The sequence below is a fragment of the Mizuhopecten yessoensis genome, unplaced genomic scaffold (assembly GCF_002113885.1).
Source record: "Mizuhopecten yessoensis strain PY_sf001 unplaced genomic scaffold, ASM211388v2 scaffold6523, whole genome shotgun sequence".
NCBI classification, from domain to species: Eukaryota; Metazoa; Mollusca; class Bivalvia; order Pectinida; family Pectinidae; genus Mizuhopecten; species Mizuhopecten yessoensis.
In genome coordinates, this window is record NW_018406592.1 from 231,685 (window position 1) to 247,023 (window position 15,339).

At 38.7% G+C, this 15,339-nt stretch overlaps 1 protein-coding gene across 5 annotated transcripts in view; it reads right to left on the reverse strand.

Moving 5' to 3' along the window:
* The window catches only part of LOC110452279 (substance-P receptor-like), an 83,988-nt gene that overhangs the window by 54,916 nt on the left and 13,733 nt on the right, over positions 1-15,339 (reverse strand). For 3 of the 5 annotated variants that reach the window (XM_021500693.1, XM_021500687.1, XM_021500691.1), the window contains exon 1: positions 13,947-14,146. The exons of 1 other annotated variant lie outside the window; for it this stretch is intronic. The gene's annotated coding sequence lies outside the window, so the exon portion shown is untranslated. Of the gene's footprint in view, positions 1-13,946; positions 14,147-15,339 lie in introns of those variants that run through there. One more of the 5 variants, XM_021500688.1, reaches the window with a different exon arrangement.

Genomic DNA, 15,339 nt, shown 5'->3' on the forward strand with positions numbered 1-15,339 from the left:
CCGTTAAAGCTACATTGTGGTCCTATATGACCGTGTCCTGTTGGTGGCCCGTTTAAGCTACAATGTGGTCCTATATGACCCTGTTCTGTTGGTGGCCCGTTAAAGCTACATTATGGTCCTATATGACCGTGTCCTGTTGGTCGCCCGTTGAAGCTACGTTGTGGTCATATATGACCGTGTCCTGATGGTGGCCCGTTAAAGCTACATTGTGGTCCTATATGACATCGTTCTGTTGGTGGCCCGTTAAAGCTACTTTGTGGTCCTACATGACTGTGTCCTGTTGGTGGCCCGTTAAAGCTACTTTGTGGTCCTACATGACTGTGTCCTGTTGGTGGCCCGTTAAAGCTACTTTGTGGTCCTACATGACTGTGTCCTGTTGGTGGCCCGTTAAAGCTACTTTGTGGTCCTATATGACCTTGTTCTGTTGGTGGCCCGTTGAAGCTACTTTGTAGTCCTATATGACCGTGACCGATCAAACGTTTATTGATACCAGTTATTTATAATGTGTGTTTTAAGTTCTCCCCTACTTTTATGACATTTGTAAGTGAGTCATACGTACATGACCACACTATTACTGGTAATCAAGCCAATATTCAACACGTTTAAGTCAAAATAGTTTTACAGCCGCCGAAAAGTAGTCCGCAATAGCTTGCGATATCTGCAGTAATTCCCTGATCCAAGAATTCATGTATAATGTCATGTCTGCGTGTACAGAATTAGTATATACCAGACGATGCAGGTTACCAGACCTTCGAAAGATCTCTTTCTACATTAGAACCCTGAGATGATGTAATAGAGCTGAGAGACCGTTTGGGACGTATTCATCAATTCGCCGGTATAACAGAACACATTTGTTGTGGAGTCGTTAATGTCTAAACAACGCGAACTTAAGACTCTTCTGGGTGAATTAAGCGTTACGCCTGAAAGGTGCAGTACTCGAAAGTACGCTTCAACGTAAAGTGCCCAAGAAAGAAGTTTTCACAGAGTTAAAATTCCTCCTTGGGAAAGTGTGCGGAGCGTCTGTTAAAAGTTTCAAAATACAACTGTTTTGTATGTTCTAAGTATCTGAGGAGTAATTAAACACAAGAACAACAGACACTCGCTTGTGTTTGTACGGGAATGTGAAAAACATCGGCCTTCCCTTCTAACGGTCGCGTAAACATACACCAACCAGGTTTTGAGATAAACACATGCACATTAGCAAATAAATCTGACGTATGCAAATTTACAATTAGCTTAATAAATAATCTGAAAATGCATTTTCGCATTACCAGGCAAATGCGCTAGTTATATTAGTTCGTTAGAAATTCCATCACTTTCATCACAATTCATACCGTAAGGAAGCTAGGACATTTTAAACGTATTCTCAACAAATATCAAGGTCGGTAGCGTAGTAGATAGTTATAGTTTCCAGCTTAAACAAAAACTCAGGAGATCTCATCCCCGTGATGGCGGGTATACTTAGTGAATAAGGAAATGTTTTTCCGTTTATAATACAAAAGCTGTAGTAAATGGAGAAATAACTGAAAGTTAGAAAATGCTGAACAGATTGGAACTCTTCTTCGTTTTGAAAATGTCAGTGGGGAAATATGCGTTTTGTTGTTTATATGATCTGATAGCAATCTATGTTATCCCGGGACATGCCTACTTCAGTTTTACTGATCGATCATGAAAATATGAATCTCATTTATACCTTCATGATCAATTAAGCCGTTGTTTAATTGTATCCGCTTTCATTAGCGAAATTGAAAATGAACGTAAAATTAGTATAGCTGTTATCATTTATTTCTCTGTGATATGGATCATTACTGTGCTGCCTGCTGTACATCCATCGTACGCTATACCTCGACCCGATCCGTACATCGTACGCTAAACCTCGACCCGATCCGTACATCGTACGCTATACCTCGACCCGATCCGTACATCGTACGCTAAACCTCGACCCGATCCGTAATCTACTTTGTATAACACAGCAACCGATTCTGATTCGCCAAAGTCAACGATACCAATGTAAGTCTGACATGTTTAATGTAATATTCGTACCATTCCTTACTAATAAACGTGGGAAGTATATGTAATAGAAAGATTGTAATATATGGTAATCTTAATAAGCTATCACAAATATTGGCCCGGGGCTCTGTGACCCGTAACATGGAAATATTTCATCAATCATATACAGGTTTGTCCCAGTCCTAAGTATCAATTTTTGTTAGTTTAATAACACAAGATAAGGTCAAAGTTTGAATAGTTGATATCGTCATGCAATTATTGAAATCAGATTTATTATTTACATGACTTGATGGTCTCGTAATATAGTAGATACAGTAAACTGCTTTGTTGGTAGGAGAAAAGTATCGTCCCCTTGCATTGCTAAAGGGCTCTGCGCATGCCCCATTGCAGATATAACACTAGAGGGAACTCCATTGTAGTTTTCCCGTAAATATAGTAATTTCCCCATAATTTTTTTCGTTTTGGATATTTTAACCGTAGCGCGACATGACCAGGGTAGATATATAACTAGCGTTGACCAAGTAGCTCCGTTTGTAAGACAGGCAGTATAAGGGTCAGGCAGTATAAGGGTCAGGTAGTATAAGGGTTAGGCAGTATAAGGGCCAGGCAGTATAAGGGTTAGGCAGTATAAGGGTCAGGCAGTATAAGGGTCAGGTAGTATATGGGTCAGGCAGTATAAGGGTCAAGCAGTATAAGGGCCAGGCAGTATAAGGGTCAGGCAGTATAAGGGTCAGGCAGTATAAGGGTCAGGCAGTATTAGGGTCAAGCAGTATAAGGGTCAGGCAGTATAAGAGTCAGGCAGTATAAGGGTCAGGCAGTATTAGGGTCAAGCAGTATAAGGGTCAGGCAGTATTAGGGTCAAGCAGTATAAGGGTCGCAGGTTCAGTGCTCCCATTCTGACCTAAGCCTTTTTCTACTCAGATCATTGTTAAGATTTATGTATTTCAGAAATTCACCTTTATTATTTGTCGATATAAGTTCTGCAAAGTATGGTTTTCTTTTCAGAAATGTTTTTTCAAAGCTCTGGTTAAACAGGAAAACAAGTTCCCAATGTAAAGTTACAATTCTAGCAGTGGTACGGGTATCCTCAATGTCTCACTAGATAACGTTTGAGGTACGGGGATCCTTAACGTCTAACTAGTTAACGTTTGAGGTACGGGGATCCTTAACGTCTCACTAGTTAACGTTTGAGGTACGGGGATCATTAACGTCTCACTAGTTAACGTTTGAGGTACGGGGATACTTAACGTATCGCTAGTTAACGTTTGAGGTACGGCGATACTTAACGTTTCACTAGTTAACGTTTGAGGTACGGGGATCCTTAACGTCTCACTAGTTAACGTTTGTGGTACGGGGATACTTAACGTCTCACTAGTTAACGTTTGAGGTACGGGGATCCTTAACGTCTCACTAGTTAACGTTTGAGGTACGGGGATCATTAACGTCTCCCTATTTAACGTTTGAGGTACGGGGATCCTTAACGTCTCACTAGTTAACGATTGAGGTACGGGGATCCTTAACGTCTCACTACTTAACGTTTGAGGTACGGGAATCCTTAACGTCTCACTAGTTTACGTTTGAGGTACGGGGATCCTTAACGTCTCACTTGTTAACTTAACGTCTCACTAGTTAACGTTTGAGGTACTGGGATACTTTTAAAACGTCTCACTAGATAACGTTTGAGTAACGGGGATACTTAACGTCTCACTAGTTAACGTTTGAGGTACGGGGATACTTAACGTTTTACTAGTTAACGTTTGAGGTACGGGGATCCTTAACGTCTCGCTAGTTAACGTTTGAGGTACGGGGATCCTTAACGTCTCACTAGTTAACGTTTGATATACAATTTAGTAAGGTACTAAGATTCACGAATAAATAAGGCATTTGACTGAACTCGTTAAGACTCTAATAGTACTTGTATAAACTGGTTCCTGCAAGTAAAACCAGACGCGCATCGAACTGTAACACGAGGGATATCAAGGTCGTTACTTTCGCAGAGTTGTCGGATCCAACACCCGCCCCAGGGGTGTTTAGGACAGCTGCTTCGTGCTCCATTCCAGATATAGCTCTTCACATCTCAAAAGTACAGAATAGGATAGGAACAAATGCGGATGAGGGTTTTTTCTGGGGGATTACGTCTTCGATGTACATAGAGTTGGTCTGAACCAACCTGAGGTCTTCTCCATAGTGTTTTGTGGGCCGAAATGATAAATCACGAACAATGTCCACTTGTACTGGAGTCAAATTCATTACGAGCTACAATTTCGCACTATTTTTCCGCTTAATCATTTTTCCCGAATGAAAGAGTAGCGCCTGGAACCTCCGACTACTCTAAAAGCATGACCAGTTTCTGATAGGAAACATCTGTAATAATAATTCTTCTTGTTCATTTACAGGCACTAGGAAATATAAACAGATACTAGAAAATATAATACAATTCCAAAAATAGGTACACGCGAAAATCAAGAGGCTCACAGTAATTTGGGGTTAACAAACCTGTTCTGTTCACATACATTAACCGAAATAATTTCGACGTGTTTTGTTTACGCGATTTCAGTCATAGCGACTTCTGAAACATATTGTGAGTGGTGGAATTAACACTTTTCATGTTACCACTGTGCGATAACCGTACATCACGTGGGTTGCACGTGCGCGCTTACAGGGAATAATGAACGGGGAAGCCGTTTACCTTTATGGGTGATAGGACGAAATCTTCATTTATATGAAGGAATGGTATAAACATTAACACACAGATCCTGGAATGTACACATATAAAATCAAGGTGAGATTAGGGAGACAGAAGGAGGCAGGTGTTTCTCTCGCCTACTCCAGGAATAGTTTGAAGAGATAGGGTATCTACGAGTTCATCACTTAGTATGGTTGTGTATCATCAAATTAAATATCTGTTTAATCGACCATTTTTCATGTCAGTGTGCCGCTTAAACAAATTCGGAGAGCTGCCTTGAGGTCTGGGGGTATCGTGCCCGTTAGCTGGGATAGCTACAGACACACGCTCTTACAGTACGTATTGAGGATGTTAAAATCGTGTTATCAATCTTGTAAATAGATCTAGATGATCTAGACCATACATCTTTTCTAGCGATTCCAGTAACGAATACCACACAGAATGACAGGACGCTATGACTTACTTCCGACTTATTTATATCATTTATAATTACATAACTCCTGTCATCAATTTAATATCGTAAACGCATTTATTTCGTCATATTTTATGACTAATATTATACTATTATTCAATTTTACGTCCTTTTCACAATACTTAATATGACGTCTTTAAAACTATGGAAAATCGTAACCTAACAGACATCGGCAGGGAACAAAATAATTAATTAAAAATTTTCATTTCGTTTCAGAATATTTCATCATTCATATGGTAGAAACAAAAGGGATGTGTCAACGGAACACGCCTATGAACGCACTCTCCTTAACAACAAGTGAAATCTATACCTGTTTCATGATACGTATAATATCATAGCAGACCTTAGATGTGTTTCTATTTGATGTTAGACTTATGAAGCTTAAAGAGACCCGTAATAGGAATCATCGGGACACGATCATATACAATAGGACCACCCTAAAACGACTATATATGCACATAAAGTCGATTAGAATCTGTCTGCACTATGCCATCCACCCAGACATTTTATATTTAAACTGCGTGGAATTTGACTATCTAAATCTCCTGAACATGTATGTCTCTATATCAGACCTAGGAAAGATCACTCGAGCAGTATGACGAATATCTAATGAGCACGTGTTCGATACAGAAACTCCCGATAAAATATCTGGTGATGTCACGGTGCCGATAACTGATTTGTGTATTTAATAGGTAAAAGAGTGCGTCTGACATTCTGCTACATCTGTACCACTGGCCTTCTACCACAGGGTCGCGGGTGCGAGGCATATGTGGGGCCGTCGCCAGGTACTGGCCAAATAGGTCCTTGTTCTTTTCCTCCGGGGACTCCGGCTTTCCTCCACGACCAAAATCTGGCACGTACTTAAATGACCATAGGTAAAACACATACAAACCAAAGCAAGGTAAAATATCTTTGACGCCATATTCTAAAGGCGAGGCCTACGCTATTTTGGATTGTCTACCCCGCGGAATACCGCGGTTTTCTGTTTAGATTATGTAAGAAAACCGCATCTTAATAACTGTATAACTATAACTATCTAATTGTTCTATTGTCGCTAGATCTGCATCTGAACAGACGTCGGCAGTTTTTAATGCAGTAAAATAGAATTTAATCACCACATTATGTACAGCGTTTCACCACACAGATAGCATTACATGTCCAACAAAATGTAACAACCCGTTTTTTCATGAAACCGAAAGAAAGGTTGACACTTCTGGACGTATACAATATTGACAGGAAAGAAACATAGTACAATATAAAATTGAGAACCGACCACACACTTTATAGCGATAACTATACATATCGCCTGTGTCATTAACTTTACATTGGTAAAATACTTTTAGGTCTCACAAACGTCATATCACTTTCTGTCAATGTCGACACTCGCTAACTCTCCATTATATCTAAAAAAAAAAATACAACACTGAATGATGCCAATAAATTAAAGTATCAATAATTCATAGAATAAATATAACGAGGTGTAATATATCTCCTGTACAACACATGTATGATGTTAATGATAACAAAGTAAAGTGAAATGAAATGAAATAAATCTTATCACTATGTATAAAATTACTTGTCCACAAATATTTAAATTACCTCTTTACAATATTCTATCACGACAGTGACAAACCCACACATGTGTTTTAATGTGAGATCTATTATAGGCCGGACGCGGTATAAAGTTTAAAATACACTAAATCAGACAGGAAGTGGAACTTCGATATCATGTCCCTCGTTTATAAACATCCACATCTCAATATAGCGTATGTAATATACAGTAAACATAATGTCCCTCGTACATTAATACATGTAGTAAATCCTCGATATAATGTCCCTCGTTTATATACAGTAAAACTTCGATATAATGTCCCTCGTTTATATAAAGTAAAACCTCGATATAATGTCCCTCGTTTATATACAGTAAAAATTCGATATAATGTCCCTCGTTTATATACAGTAAAAATTCGATATAATGTCCCTCGTTTATATACAGTAAAACCTCGATATAATGTCCCTCGTTCATTAATACAGGTAGTAAAACCTCGATATAATGTCCCGCGTTCATTAATACAGGTAGTAAACTTCGATATAATGTCCCTCGTTATGTAGTAAAACCTCGATACAATGTCCCTTGTTCATTAAAACATGTAGTAAAACCTCGATATAATGTCCGGCGTTCATTAATTCATGTAGCAAACCCTCGATATAATGTCCCGCGTTCATTAATACATGTAGTTAACTTCGATAAAATGACCCTCGTTCATTAATACATGTAGTAAAACTTCGATATAATGTCGATCTTCTGTAAACAGTGAAACCTCAATAAAACGCCCCTCGAATTTATAAACGTAGTATATAAACAGCAAAGCTTCGATATATCAATCTATAGAACTCAGCTGCAGTAGACGCTACAAGTTTGTGACATTGAAGCCCGCGTCCTTGTCGATACCGGAGGCGGATACATGTAGCAGTTAATAACTGTATATAATTAAACGAACGTTAACGAGTTAAATTAACTTCCAATTACTAAAATGTCACAATATTTTTAATTAAAATTCTTTCAGGGACCTGTCATGGTGAATGGTGAAAACGGCGGGTTCTATACCAGAAAAGAATGTTAAGTAATATTAACAAAGAATCCATATAAATATTTTAGCTTTTATCAGATTAGATATTGTTTAAATACAAATTACGTCCCAACACTCACAGTGATACTGTATACAGTCACTCGGCGTAATTACGGAAAATGGTCTTTATCAGCCAGATACAAAGCGATTGTCGACACTCAAAACAATTTACTGAGAATGAAGTAATTCAATATTGTATCGAATTGCAGCGTGTCCATACAACAGCTAAGGTCATATGACGATGTGTCCACACAACAGCTAAGGTCATATGACGACGTGTCCACACAACAGCTAAGGTCATATGACCACGTGTCCACACAATAGCTAAGGTCATATGACCACGTGTCAACACAATAGCTAAGGTCATATGACAATGTGTCCACACAATAGCTAAGGTCATATGACAACATGTCCACACAACAGCTAAGGTAATATGACAATGTGTCCACACAATAGCTAAGGTCATATGACAACATGTCCACACAATAGCTAAGGTCATATGACAACATGTCCACACAACAGCTAAGGTCATATGACAATGTGTCCACACAACAGCTAAAGTCATATGACAACATGTCCACACAATAGCTAAGATCATATGACAACATGTCCACACAACAGCTTAGGTCATATGACAACATGTCCACACAACAGCTGACGGAGTTCAAAAGTTACAATAAAGGAGATAGGAACACAAGTTACATACAACAACAAAAATCACAAACACTAGTCGAAACGAACAACTACCACTACAGCTGACGAACAACCAACTGTTGCGTGGATCGGGATGAAAACTCAAGTACAAGAATGTGTAAAGTTGGACATTGTAAAGAAAACATGTTTTGAACGGATCGAGAAGCAAGAGCGTCCGTTTTGTTAATTTCCTACGCAAAAGAAAGATCGATTCACAAGCGAATGTATTCGTCAACGCAAACATATATTACAACATAACATTTACTTGTTTGAGAACTCGTAACTCAGTCCAGAGCATCAGAAATCTTACACCTTACAGTTTGACTCAATTACCCTAAGCCACGCGGGAATTATCTACTACAGGCATGACGTCACTCACCATCAACTGTGGTGCGATGTGAACGCCCTATTTCCATGAAAAAAGACTGGCAAACCAAGAAAATAATCAATCACTCCTGCAGACGGAAAGTTAGCATCCACAACCGGACAAATCTTCATTTTGAAATAAAAATACATATTTCTCTTTCTAAACCAGTCTTGGATGATATATTATCTTCGTACTCTGAATATTTTTTTAATATTTATAGATTATTGGGCAACAGACTGTAACCTAATATCAATTTATTTATATTCAAAACAAGTTTTTTTACAGAGGAGTTACACTCTATACTACAATTGTTCTTTGAAATCATTAATATTCCTGAAAATTAAGTCTCGTTTTACTGCAAAAAAGCTCGTAAACAAAATTAATACCTAAACTAAATACTCATAAATATTGTGATGGATATGGTAAAGAACAGAATAAAAATGGACTACAGCACACGACATGCGCATCAAGTATGTTCAAGTTCAAGTTTTTTATTTACCAATTGCAATACAGCATATAGGTTATACAATTGCATCTCACATGGTTCATAATAAAGTGCAATATGCAAGATGGCGTTCATCTTCACCATCGACCCTCAGTTCTGGAGTCTAACCCCAGGGGTCGTATCTTCTTGACTTAGGAACTGTCTTGACAAACTATTCTCAAATTTCATACGTTAGGTATATATTTTTTCTGTTCTTCGTTTAGTTTCTCTAGTAATTCTGTCATGCTTAAAGTCAAGGGCTGGTTTCTCCAGATTGATTCATGAATACTTTGTAATTTAATTTATGTTTAAGAACAGAGAACGTACTCAAAGTTTTGTGACTCCATGGCCAGATGTATCGGGGTGGGGTGGGGTTCAAATGAGAGACGGGGTACTCAATGCCTAGTTTTACTGTATTTGATGTCCGGGAACCCCAGATCCGGTGGCAGGCGACATCATTTAATAATATTCCAGCACCGAAACCTCCGCTGATATAAAAACCCAGCTGTATGACATCTGTGATAAATTATTCACACGTTAGCTCCGGCCATCACACGGGTCGGTGACCCCATGAGGACTTCGCCTTCATCACGCTTCATAAGCACGCTGTATACAAATATTTACGGAAGCTCCCAAACGTGACGTCATGTTTCCTCGTGTCGGGGTCACTGAGGGCACTGTGATCTAACCATACAGGCGGGGGTGTTAGTGTGGCAATATTTAAATTCGTGATTGATTGTTGACAAGCGTCCCGGTGTTATCTGTCCCTCTACTTAACGTCTTGTGATTGTCTAGTGAAGTCCTATTATCATAAGGAGACCGGGCGACACCTTCGAGGAGACACTAGTACTAAAGCTGATGACCTATCATGAGTAGTAATGTAAAATCGCTGACAGAGGAGCATGACTTGATATTATGGAGAAATGAGTAAGTGTAGATGATTAGACGTTTTTTCTGGGACCGATGCATTCGGAGACTTTCCTAGTACAGACGCAGAGAAACGTTCCTGTAATGAATATCTCTGAAAGGAGACGCGGATCACAGACGTTTCTTATAAGCAGAGAAACGTTCCTGGAGTGGATATCTCTGAAAGGAGACGTGGATCACAGGCGTTTCTTATAAGCAGAGAAACGTTCCTGGAGCGGAGTTCTCTGAAAGGAGACGTTTCTTATAAGCAGAGAAACGTTCCTGGAGCGGAGTTCTCTGAAAGGAGACGTGGATCACAAACGTCTCTTATAAGCAGAGAAACGTTCCTGGAGCGGAGATCTCTGAACTTCCTTGAAGTAGAGAAACGTGCCTGGAGCAGTGATTTATCTTTTTCTAAAAGTATACGAATAAAAGTCTTTGAAATCTTTGACAATCACCCCTACCAAGCCCGGTCATATTAACAAACGATAACATCTCATGCCTTTATATACTGTGTAAACCCGAACAAATGTATCTACAGGAAGTCATGCACAGTTGTATCACTACACCCGACTGTACGCCTTTGAATACTTCCATGTATTTAAACACTTCTAACCGCTGATAATCGCGTGCATCTGTATTGTTAGATACCATTACCCTGGGTCGACGCAGTGTAAAGCACACCATGCCAGTAGACCGTGAGTACATGTATAGCACTAGTTGGATACAGTGTATATAACATATATGTGCCATCTACCTATCTACTATATATGAACAGTCATGTGTCGTAAACAGAATTTAAACCGTTTTCACACGCGTAAAATAAATTGTGTTTCATATTCAATTATGTTAACGTTCAAATGTTTAAAAAAATCCGTTGCATTATGCATGCAGTCAACTTGACAGAAGATTGATATATTATTCAGCCTTATGGCTAATGCATGTAAGATCATTATAATGTGGAAAATGAATACAGACTTCACCTTGGGATTTCTTACCTAGATATAGATGACAGTTATAGAGGAACATCTAGAGGTTTGGTTTGGTTTGTGGCGTTTAGCATCCTATTAACATCTTAGAAGACGTAAGGATATTACTTCATGTGGCGGTGTGTTGTTGTATTTGCCTCCTTACGATAAAGTCGGTCTGTGGGGACAGGGAGGAAGTTAAAGGGGTTGGGGGGAGGGTATAGCTCAACCACGTTCACATCACCCTCCCCAAATGCCTTCGACATGTACGTAAAATGTACCCCTTTAGAGCTTATGGGTGAACAATGATAATATTTAAGAGAGAAAAACTACTAGCATGCATTTCTACACATGATAAGTGAAATTTTATGAGCCCCTGTGACCGCACCAGGTATAGGACTTTAACTCTACGTGCACTTTGCCGGAGCCCGTTAAACCCTTTACCTGATCTTATAACATTGTACCATAAATTATAGAATTTAAAATATTCTAGTCGGAGTTTACTTTTGGACATAATATAAGAGAGTATTGGCGACAGGAGATTGTGGCGGGTTATGGAAGGCTCGGGTGGACAGGGGTTTATAATCACCAATGATCTGATGTTTACATTTCAATGTAAGGCCAGACCAATGTATTTCCGCGTTCCCCGTGGCCTTATCTGTCGAGTGCCTACTATTTATATGTTGGCTTCTTTTAAACCATTATCGTAAAATATAAAACACTCTCTCCCTCTATTGTTATAGTAATATATTACCATAAATGGAACTTTCGGAATTAACTGGTTTGTATGTCAGTATTTTAAGATGGTCTCACCGTAGGTCGCTCTGATCGAAGCAGCGTTGTCTACACACTACCCCCACTTAACTCATTCTTAGCACTAAATAAGGTATTGAGACTTTTATCACAAAATAAAAGCTTTTACTTGTCTGTTTTAGTACAATACATACGAGAGCCCAACACAGGAAGAAACCATAATTTTAATTGGTTTGGCCTGAGGTACATCTACAGTCATTTTAGGCCTAAGTGACTCACTAGATGTTGGCGATCAGTTATTGACGGGTGGGTTGAGTTTTTTTATAACGAGACATAAATATCCTCTAAACCTCGATACGTATATCCTTACGAGAGATCCCTCCTCTGTGTAACACCCGACCCTGATCACAACAACAGCTGTCGTAAACACAAATACTACACCACTGTCGTCTATAAAACCACTGCTCTTTAGGCCGGCATTCCAGGTCGGGGTAGAGCTATACATAGTTTAAATATTTAACGCTTTTAAGATGTGTACATCCTGTCTGGCAACTTAATCCTCGCTCGGTGATCATGATAATGTGTAGGGGTTGTGTGTGAAGCAGTATAACTTACGTAACTCAAGGAACTGCTTTGTCGCTCAAATCTCACTTACTGTGCAATGGACATGATAATTTAGAATTTTCTCAATTTAATGGTGTTTTTTCAGTTTTTTAAAAATCTTTTCAATTGTGAGGTCGCAATAACGACAACTGATAATCGAAAATAAGTAATTTTCCGAAGCATTAAATACATCTCTCTTCTGTTCTAACATTGGTAGCATAACAATACCAAACCTTGCAGTGTTTATATATCATTAGCATTATCAGTCCCCCTCGTGAAATATAGTAGAATATATTAAAATATTCACAATTTCTGCTGGTGCCCATCAGATCTATGAGATCTGCCGCAGTAAATGGACGAAGAAGAAGAAGAAGAAGAAGAAGAAGAAGAAGAAGAAAGAAGAGATCAAATCAAATACTATTTATTTAGAGTCGGACAATTTGTAACATATAACATCAGCTCTAATGAGCTATTTACCGACTATTTATCAGAATTGGTCATTTGGCGATTGTTACGGAGTAAGGAGGAAGGGGCGCCGGGTGCCTAGTATGACGTACAGATTAAAGAGGTGTCTAACGTAACGGGGGTCTGCATTAATGGGGGTCAACTGATTTTACTTCTCAATAGGACAGGGGCTATTGTATTGGCTGGGTATTTCCAGCTTACTTACGCACGTTAGTTCCTGTGACCACCAGAGCAGTCAGACCCTGCTATCTGACCCATTACTAAAGATATTTACTCCATGAACACCTCAAGTGTAGAAGGAACCCATTGCGTAAGCTATACAAATAAAGTAAATCCCCCTTTTACTGCGTCAGCACAACAACCATGGGGTACTAAATAAAGAGATCTGAAAACCAAGACCGTTGCGTTGATCTAAATCCTTTGGATGTCGAGATTCCAAAATACACTGTGTCTTAGTTCTCGCGTGAGACAAACGATTGTTTTTATAGCATACGATACCCGTGCTAGATCTGTCCATTGTTATGTAAGTGTTGAACGTACACGATCGGGTAGATCTCTTTACAAGTACGCCGGGTAAACACCAAGTCACAATTAACATATAGTGAAACAACTCGATCTATTAGTTTTATCTTTTACAGACAACCGACATATAACGCCTGGTATGATAGTGGGTACCCGAGTATTTACTCTTGTGAGTAATAGACTAGTTTGACAATGTCTCAATTATACCTTTATACCCAGACACAATGAAACTATGATTAACGTCACCGACAGACGACGCCTGATACAATAAAGAACCTTAGCTTGTCGGTTAACATACGTAAACGTCCGCAGTAAACACGTCTAATTTACATAAATAAATAAACCGGTAGTTCAATGGTGCACGTCTCAGCTATCTATTTTACCTACCGCTCGTTACAGGAATGTGTCGGTTTCACTTCAGATTTAAATCCTTTAGAATAGCTCACCACAACAACGTAAATCCAAGTATTTCATTGCTTCTATATTATCAACACAGCTCCACATCAGCTCCCTCACATGTGTTCTCAACTACTTCCGTTTTAGATTGAAAAACATTTGAGCGTAAAACGACACATCGTCTGTTCTTAGTTGTGATTAGTCAGTACTACAGGGCCACTAAGAGGGACACTATACGCTGTAAGTATACAAGGGGAGTAAGGCGTACTGACTGTGTGGTATACTGTACTTGTCTGTGTGGTGTTCTAAACGAGTATACAGGTAAAGTCGTCACTGAGTTAGATCAGAGACATAAAAAGCCATATGTGTTATATACGTCTCTGTAATCTTACTGTTTCACATGTAAGACTGGTTCACATGTAAGAAATGATGCTGAATCTGTCCATGTGTTGGTTATAATGATACTTTGTAACAATACATCTGATACATATGTACATCAAACAATGTTTGCTTTGATGATGATGATGATGGTGATGATGATGATGATGATGATGATGATGATGCTACTTTGGTGATAGATGATAATGATGATGATGATGATGATGATGATGATATCTGAGTGTAATCTTGCTTTATCATACTTCAGGAATAATGCTGAATCTGACCATGAAATAATGCTGAATCTAACTATGAAATATTGCTGAATCTATCTATGAAATATTGTTGAATCTATGAAATAATGCTGAATCTACCTATGAAATAATGCTGAATCTACCTATGAAATAATGCTAAATCTGTCCATGTGTAATCTACTCTCTCTCTGTCATGTTTTATTTGATTGATGTTATTTTGTTTGATCTCTTGTTACACACATTGTGTGTCAGAGCCTAATAAAAAATCTTGAATCTTGAATCGATGTGCGTTCTTTACCCATTGATTTCTTAAATTAATAACCATCTATATCTGTATTAAGTTGGACGTCTAAATTAAGGACAACAGTATACAATATTGATAATTAGATTATGTTGAAAAATGCCTTCTAAGAAAGATCTGAATTTAACATACAAATATTCGATGACAAGTAATGGCCGCCTTAATTTGCGTTTCGGAAATCCTCTAACGATATCCTAGGCCGTTGCAATGAACTCGATGTCATCCAAATAGACTACCCGACACGGGTGCGCTTCGATATGAGAAAGAGGCAGTTTCCAATCTCTATAGTATATACGTCTATGGTTGGATCTATTTAGTAAAAGATTTTACACCACATATACAAGTAGCTATCACAGCATGGTATGTTTTAATCACGTATGGGAGAATACCATTACAAAGGAGTACTGAGTATATACAGATAACAGTCACTGGCTGGTACCCCATATCACCA